Here is a 7,148-nt window from a genome sequence, read left to right as displayed (position 1 = left end):
GCTTACTGATCCCGGCCCTCCCTCTGGGCTTGCCCGCCCCTGGCTCCCCCCCCTTTCCGCGCCTCCCCGCATCCCCACGCCCCGCGGCCGGCGGTGAATCCCCCAGCCCTCCCTGCCAGCCCGTTTGGGCAGCTTTAGCAACCCACAGCCCCAGGGGAAGGAGAGCAATACCCTCCCGCGCGGCTCCTGAGCTGCACCCAGCTCCGGGTTTGCACTAATACCCATGCATTAGTAAATATTATCGCTCTAAAGGGAGATACACATTATATCACGGCTCTAAATTGAGAGTGAACTCATCCCGTCTGCTAGGTCCATCGCTTGCCCCCCAGTGCTGCACCCTAATCTGAACAAAAAACCCTCTCTGCTGGCAATCACCACTTATGGGTATAAAAATATATATGTATTATATATATATCTATTTTATATACATATCTCAGGTTAGGGAAAGAATTAAAGACAGCTTTTTGGACTGTGCATTCCTGGTGGTGCTGCCCGGGATGGCAGGCCATGTGCAGACCCCTCTGAAATTGAGCAGTTTCCCTGTATCCAGAGGATATAAATACTGCGTGTATCCACTGTCCCAAGGGCAGGCGTGGACTACTAAGCTGTTTGGTTTTTTTTTTCAGGCTGCCTATCTCCAGGCTCCTATCTCTCCAGAATAGATATCTGCTCTGCTGTGATAAAAGCCTGTTTTGCTTAAGTGCCAGATGCAGCAGGACTCGGGGTACTTTGTCCCCCTGCGAAAGGGGAGTGCACCTGATTTCAACCTTATATCCAGGCAGTTAAGCAGTCTGCAGAAATCTTATTTTATGTTGTTTGGTCTTTCAGGGTGCTTTCGCTGGGAGCATGGGGCCCTCCTTGCTCTCTCCGTTCACCTACACCATGTGGCCACAGGCAGCGAGTGGCACCAGGAAGTCCTCGCGGCAGCTTTCACTGTGAAAGTGTTTGCCCCATCAACAAACAGCCTCGGAAAATTCTCTGCAGACAGTGATCACTTTAGGTTAGAAATTAATATCAGAAGCTACAACACCCCCGAATGCTCTGGCAGATTCCCATCCTCACGATTTCTCAGCAAGATGGTCTTTAACACACATCTCCCTGCAGAATGCAAGCACTAAGCTTGTGTTTTAAGACAGACCTGCAAACCGTCACCACATAAGCAGAAAGTCCCCACGGACCCAAAGAAAAAGGCAATGGGGACAGGGGTGAGACAGCCACGGGTGCTTTCTGAGACACAATGCTGACACTGCGGAGTGTCACCCTCAGGAAGCAACTTCTTTGCTGTCCTGCTCGGTAGCAACCTCTGCTGCTGGATCTGTCCCTCTGTACCGGTAGTAGATACTTGCTGCTGTTACGGGTTTCTGGGGTCAGGTGCACTGACAACATGAAGTGAACAGCTGACAGTGTTGTCAGATAATTAGACAGGAGTCTGTTGTCTTAAATATAAGATTCATATCAGATCAAATTAAATTTAAAAGCTCCCATCTCCAATTAAGCTCCTGTTGTGTCTCCCAGGCAATGATGGATCCAAGTTCTGGGCCTGCCTTTCTTCAGCCACTTTCTCTAAGCCTTTTTGATTTGGAAGGTCTTCTAGGTGAGCTCCTCTTCAATCCCTCTCCCTCTCCTTTCTCTCCTTCTCCTTTCCCTCCTTCTACCCCAGCATAGAGAGAAAAACATGAACCAAGATCACTCCAAAATAGGCTGGGGAAAAAAAGAAGCAAAATAGAAGAGCAAGGTCACCTACTTTGGGATGTCCTCCTGTCACCTCTTCTCTGGCTTTGAGATGTGCCACGCTGCCATCTACAGAGCCCTACAGCCCCCGTGGCTGTTCCTGGGATCTCAGTGCTGTGGCACCTTGTTTCCCCTCGAGATGTCCATGCTCGTCACTCAGCAGCATTAAGCTAAAATTTGAACATAGCTACAATTTTATTTTTCTATATAAGCTCTAACTTTAGCACAGTCTAAAAGCTGCGGGAACTGATCCCTCAGGCACTCCTGGACAGAGGGTCCAGACCGGCAGTGCCCAGCTGAACCACCACTGTAGTTTGAGAAACCAGGGCAAGGCTCTCAGCATCATTAAGAGCCCCAGACCTCCTCAGGAGGAGAAACACCACATAATTTACCTATGAGTGGATATTCTGGGAAATCTCCACTTCAGGACAGGGTGGGTGCAGCTGCTGCCTCACCCCAGGCTTTCAGCAGTGAGGTGTGTAGCACATATCATCCCTAAAGTACGGGATTAAATGTTATCTAATTCACAGCTCTGGTCCTGTCTGCACAGCCACTCCCGAGCACTGGAATCAACATCTTTCAATAGAGATGTCTCTCAGTGGAGACAGGAGGTTTGAAATCCATTAGCACTAAACAGCATTGCAGCCACTGGTGACCACAGGCAGACAGGAAGCCAGCGGAGAGACCCAAGGGGAGGTGAGGACAAAGGCAGCTTCCACCTCCTAAGTACATCACAGGCTGCCGGCTGCTTCCCTGCACAGACTTGCGCACCCACCCATCAGTGACTTGCAGGCCGGGGCCTAACAATGCCTTCCTTCGGGCAAGCACGAGACCCAGAGCGAGCAAGACACGGTGGAGTAAGGAAGGCTAAGGCTGGGAGAGAGTTCATTAAAATCCAGCCCTGGCTGCTGCAGGATAGCAGAGATTTCACCCATGGGTCGCGTCTCAGGAGAGGCACTTCAGCCCCCTGGGGAGCACATCCATCCTCAAGAGTGATGCACAGTCCTTGGGCTGTGTGATGCCAACTTCAGTGTGAGCTCTCAGGGGGGCAACACCTTCTCTGTGAAGGAAGGTGACAAATTGCACAGTCGAGACAACTCACTGATTGCCCTGCAAACACCAGCCCTTGCTGAAGGGCCAAGGTGCCTTGCTTCATCTTGACAGGATGTGCTGTCTTTGTGGAGCTCTCTGCTCCCAAGTGACTCTCGTGTTATCATCTTTGCCTTTGTGAGTATAATAACAACCTCCAAGAAGAAGCAAACAGCTACAGAAATGGTTTCTGAGCCAAACTGGAATGCTTTGCCCAGCACTGGTACTGGGTCTACCACTCTATGACACCAGTATGACATGCAGAGCTAGATGTTTCCCCCTGTGCAATTTGGGCAAGGACAAAAGGCAGCCTCAAGTCGGGCCCAGGGGCTTGTTGCTCTTCTACCCTCTTCATCCCCAAAGCAGCAGCGTGGTGCCAAAAATATGCTGCTGCTGTTGGCAGATTGCTGTGCTTCCCAGAGCAAAGGGAGAAGGCAGGGCCCTGCTTTCCCGGAGGAAGGCAGCCAGCAGAGCCTCTCCCTTACATAAAGGCCATGAGTCCCATGGACATGCTCGACAGAACATGCCGATGGGGCTCAAGCTGCCCAGCCCTTTGAGTTTTCTTTCTGAAACCTCAAATGTGCACTACAGGCACTGCGATGCTGTCACCTGGCGCCCAATTTGTATGTTCTGCTCAAAGCTAGTTTGTAACAGGCAGAACAAACAGGCAAAGTGCTCTCCCTTCAGAAATGCTTTCTGCCAAACCTTTCACAAAAGCTTGCTTTTTTTTTTTCCCCCCTTGTTGCAATTCGCTGCTTCAACTGAAGCGACCAATTCCAAAAGGGAAAAGCAAACAAACAGCTGGTTTGGAAAGCAAGAGCAAAAAGGGAGATTTATTCCAGGCTGTGGGTAATGCATCATATGAGCTGAAGGAATATTTTCCATGCCTCTTGGGCAATATTTGAGTTTTAGGACCTGAGGAGCTAGGCAGCATTTGCAGGCAATTAGCATTTCCAGGATCCTTTACACTTGGCACCCACACCCGGCAAAGGTTTTCCTTGGAAATTTGCAAGCACTTTGCAACTACACATTAATTAACCCGCCAGCCCTCCTCTCCTACAATGAGATTTTTCTTTCCTTCTAATGTGCTTATGCTAGGGGCAGGGGAAACTGAGGCACAGCGAGGCCATCAGCCTGCAGCAGAGCCTCATGAGGCTGGGGGGCTGAATGATGTCCAGCTCCCCTTTCCATTGCAAAATCACCCTTCCCTTTGCAAGCAGGACCCACGGCAACAGCGTTTCCCTCCATTGGGCACTGCCTGCCCCATCCCAGGAGAAGTCACAGGCAGCTCAGCTTGGAGAGCCTCTGTGCCGGCCCTCAGCACCGCAGAGCAGAGAAACAGAGAGCCAGTGTGTTTAGAAGGCAGAGCAGGCAGGCAGGAGTGGGGTGGCAAGCAGATTAGCAGCCGTATCCGATTCTCTGCACGTGTGACAAGGCAGCGGAGCACAGCCGGGTTGGGAAACGGGGAGAAGGGGCATTTTAATCAGTCACATGGAGGGAAACACAGAAGATGCTGGACCTCTGTCAAATGCCAGCAGGTTATTAACCTGTTAGCTCATGGAGGGAAAAAAAAACCCCTACTACAGGCTTCTGGGAATACAGTTATAATGAGACTGCAATGATCTTGGATGCCTTGATAGTCAACAAAGCATCTCAGCCTGTTGCTGAGATCAGTGAATGACTCAGGGACCATTTTAGTTTCGGTGGTCCCTTGCTGGCCCTGGTTGATCCCGGAGCAGGGTCCTGGCTGCAGAGTTGCTGACAGACCCTTTTTGGGGTGGGAGTTCTCTGGTCCTTGATTGCAGGGCTCCCGATGGTGGCCCCCTGGGACCTCAGTGCCCTGCCCTGTGTTTTGGGATGAGAGGTGGCAGGGTGGAGGTGGTGCTCACCTGATGGTTTGAGCCTGGCTGGGATGAGGTGGGGAAGGAGTGGGCTGCAATCCCTTCCTGAGCTCTGCCCGTGGCACGGAGACCCAGCCAGGCACGTCACCACTTGCAGGGAGCCACGCAGATCTCCAGTGCACCACTGTCCCTCTGCTTCCTCGCACAACTCGACCTGCCAGGATAAAGTCAGGCAGCTGCCTGTGATTTCTTCACTGGTGGGCTGAGGGCAGCAGCAGCTCGCTGCCAGCAGAGGAGCAGCCCTGTGTGAAAACCTGCAAGGAAAGGCAGAGGAGAGGGAGGCACTTGCTGGGAAATGACCTCCTCCCCACACACACCAAGATGCAATGGGGTGACTTCAATACCACCAAAGCACTCACAGATCCAGTGAGCAAATGGCCCAGAGACACAGCAGGGAAGGGCCTCATCCCGAGCGCCTCCAGCCTGATGGCGGGGCTATGGGTATTTTCCAGATGGGCAAGCAGGAACAAATACCATTGTCCGCTGGGGGGTGCAGCTCAACAAGGGGCCTGGGGTGCCTGCAGGACTCCCAGGGCCTGGCGTGGGCAGTGGGGTCCAGTCAAGCTCCAGCCCTTCTCTCACTGCTGGAGGGGAGGGCCTGGTGCTCCTGGGGGCAGCAGCATCTTTGGGATGTGGGGCATCTCCCAACTGGCCAGCTGGGGGGGACACAAACCCCTTCTGCCAAGCCACTGCTGAGGGTCTCCTGTCCCTGAGACCTCCTGAGTGTGATCCTTTCTGCAGCAACCCCTCCCTCCTCCAACCCCATCCCTCTGCCTCCCTCTCCACAGCCTGCACATCTTCCCTCTCTCCAGGCACGGCTGCTGCCCTCTCCTCAGCTCCAGCCACCCATTTCCTTACTCTTACAAACATTTACTGCCTAATGACACCAATTAGCCACAGAGTTGCTGGGTGGCTAGTTACTGAGTGACAGCCACGCAGTTACCGGCCAAGGGTGAAATGTTACAGCAGGAAGTTTCCACCTGCCAGGGGCCAAGCTGAGACCTGGGTAAACTCAAGACACACAGTGCAGGCTCCCACTCATCCATGAGGAGCCAAGATTAACCCCTGAAAGAGCAGCAGGCAAAGACACCCTGTGGCATTCAGAAATAGCAGCCTTGGGGCATGTGCCACTCCAAGCACACAGTGTCACTCGGTCATGGTCTCACATCAGGTGTCCTTGGCAGAAGATGGAGTTGGCATGGTCAGAGAGAGCCACACTATAGTCAAGGTCATCCGGCCCATTGAAGCAGTGCCGGGGGCACATCCCACTCCTTGGCTGGCAGCACCAGCCTCCCACGACAGAGCAGAACCATTGAGGAAGGAGCCGGCTGGCACCCAGCCACCCTCGTAAAACACCACAGGGGAGCTGCAGGCAGCTGGGAACGAGGGAATCTGGCAGGAGGAAGAGGGGTGGCAGCCACTGTGTGGTTCCTCTACCCACCCCTGCAAAGCCCATCCACTCCCTGTCAGGACCAGGTGCCCAGCAGCTCCCTGGATCTCCAAGCATTGCCTAAAAGTCATAAGAAGACTTTCTGGAGGGTGGCTGAATCCCAGCCCCAAGGGATAGCCTGAAGCCATAGCTCCCCATCCACCTTCCAGAGGCACCTTGGTGGCAGCGGGCAGAGCCGTGCTCCAGCTCTTGGGGAGAGCAGCCGTGGCCAGAGGCTGCCCACCCTGCCTGCCCCCCAGACTGGCTCACCATGGCATGTGGCCACCTGCAGAGACGAAGGCTCTAAACACAGCCGCAGGAGCTCTCACATTGTGCTGGCCCTGGTCTGTGCCAGGCCCAACAGTCACTGCCTGGTGTGGAGGAGGAATTCAGCTCTATGCAAACGTCGCACGGCTGACTAAATCCTGTTTGGAGACTAAGCCCGTCCTGTCATGCTTTCCCCCTTGGGCGAATCAGCAGCGGAGCTGTGGCTGAATGCTCCCAAATATCCCCCAGGGAGGTTTCCAGGAGGGCCGTTTCCCACAGCTTCCAACAGTACCAGCCATTCATTATTTCCCCTCCTTGCCCGTCATGCTTCCGCTGGCTCCCAAAGCTGAAACACGGCCCCCACATCAAAAGAAGGACAGGCCAAACCCATGACCAGCAGCTTGACCGTCAGGTATTGCCCAAGAGACTGCCCTCCCTCCCTCAGCCCCTCTGCTGGCCATCCACCCGCGGGCAGAGGATGCGCTAACACAGCCTGCGGAGAAGGAAATCCTCGGGGGTGGTGGGGTGAGGGGGGTTGGGAACGGGTCCTGCGCCCCTCACGTATGGGATCGGGGGACACCACCGAGAGCCTGTAGTGCCAGAGGAGAGGCGCCCGCTCCTCGCCCCTGCCTGCTCTTGCTGCAGAGCTGCCTGACCCCCGGAGGGGCTGTGCTGGGGGCTGTGCTGGGGGCTGTATGGGATCCCCCCCCGGCAGAGCACCCACAAACTCA

The 7,148-nt window shown here is 54.3% G+C and overlaps 1 protein-coding gene across 1 annotated transcript in view; it reads right to left on the bottom strand.

Moving 5' to 3' along the window:
• The window catches only part of SLC29A1 (solute carrier family 29 member 1 (Augustine blood group)), a 34,813-nt gene that overhangs the window by 23,775 nt on the left and 3,890 nt on the right, over nt 1-7,148 (bottom strand). The window contains exon 2 of the mRNA XM_026844134.1: nt 4,710-4,875. The gene's annotated coding sequence lies outside the window, so the exon portion shown is untranslated. The remainder of the gene's footprint in view (nt 1-4,709; nt 4,876-7,148) is intronic.

The sequence above is a fragment of the Athene cunicularia genome, assembly GCF_003259725.1.
Source record: "Athene cunicularia isolate RWA chromosome 3 unlocalized genomic scaffold, athCun1 chr3_part1, whole genome shotgun sequence".
Lineage (NCBI taxonomy): Eukaryota > Metazoa > Chordata > Aves > Strigiformes > Strigidae > Athene > Athene cunicularia.
The sequence above is the reverse complement of the archived record's forward strand: the minus strand, read 5'-3'. Positions and strand labels throughout refer to the sequence as shown.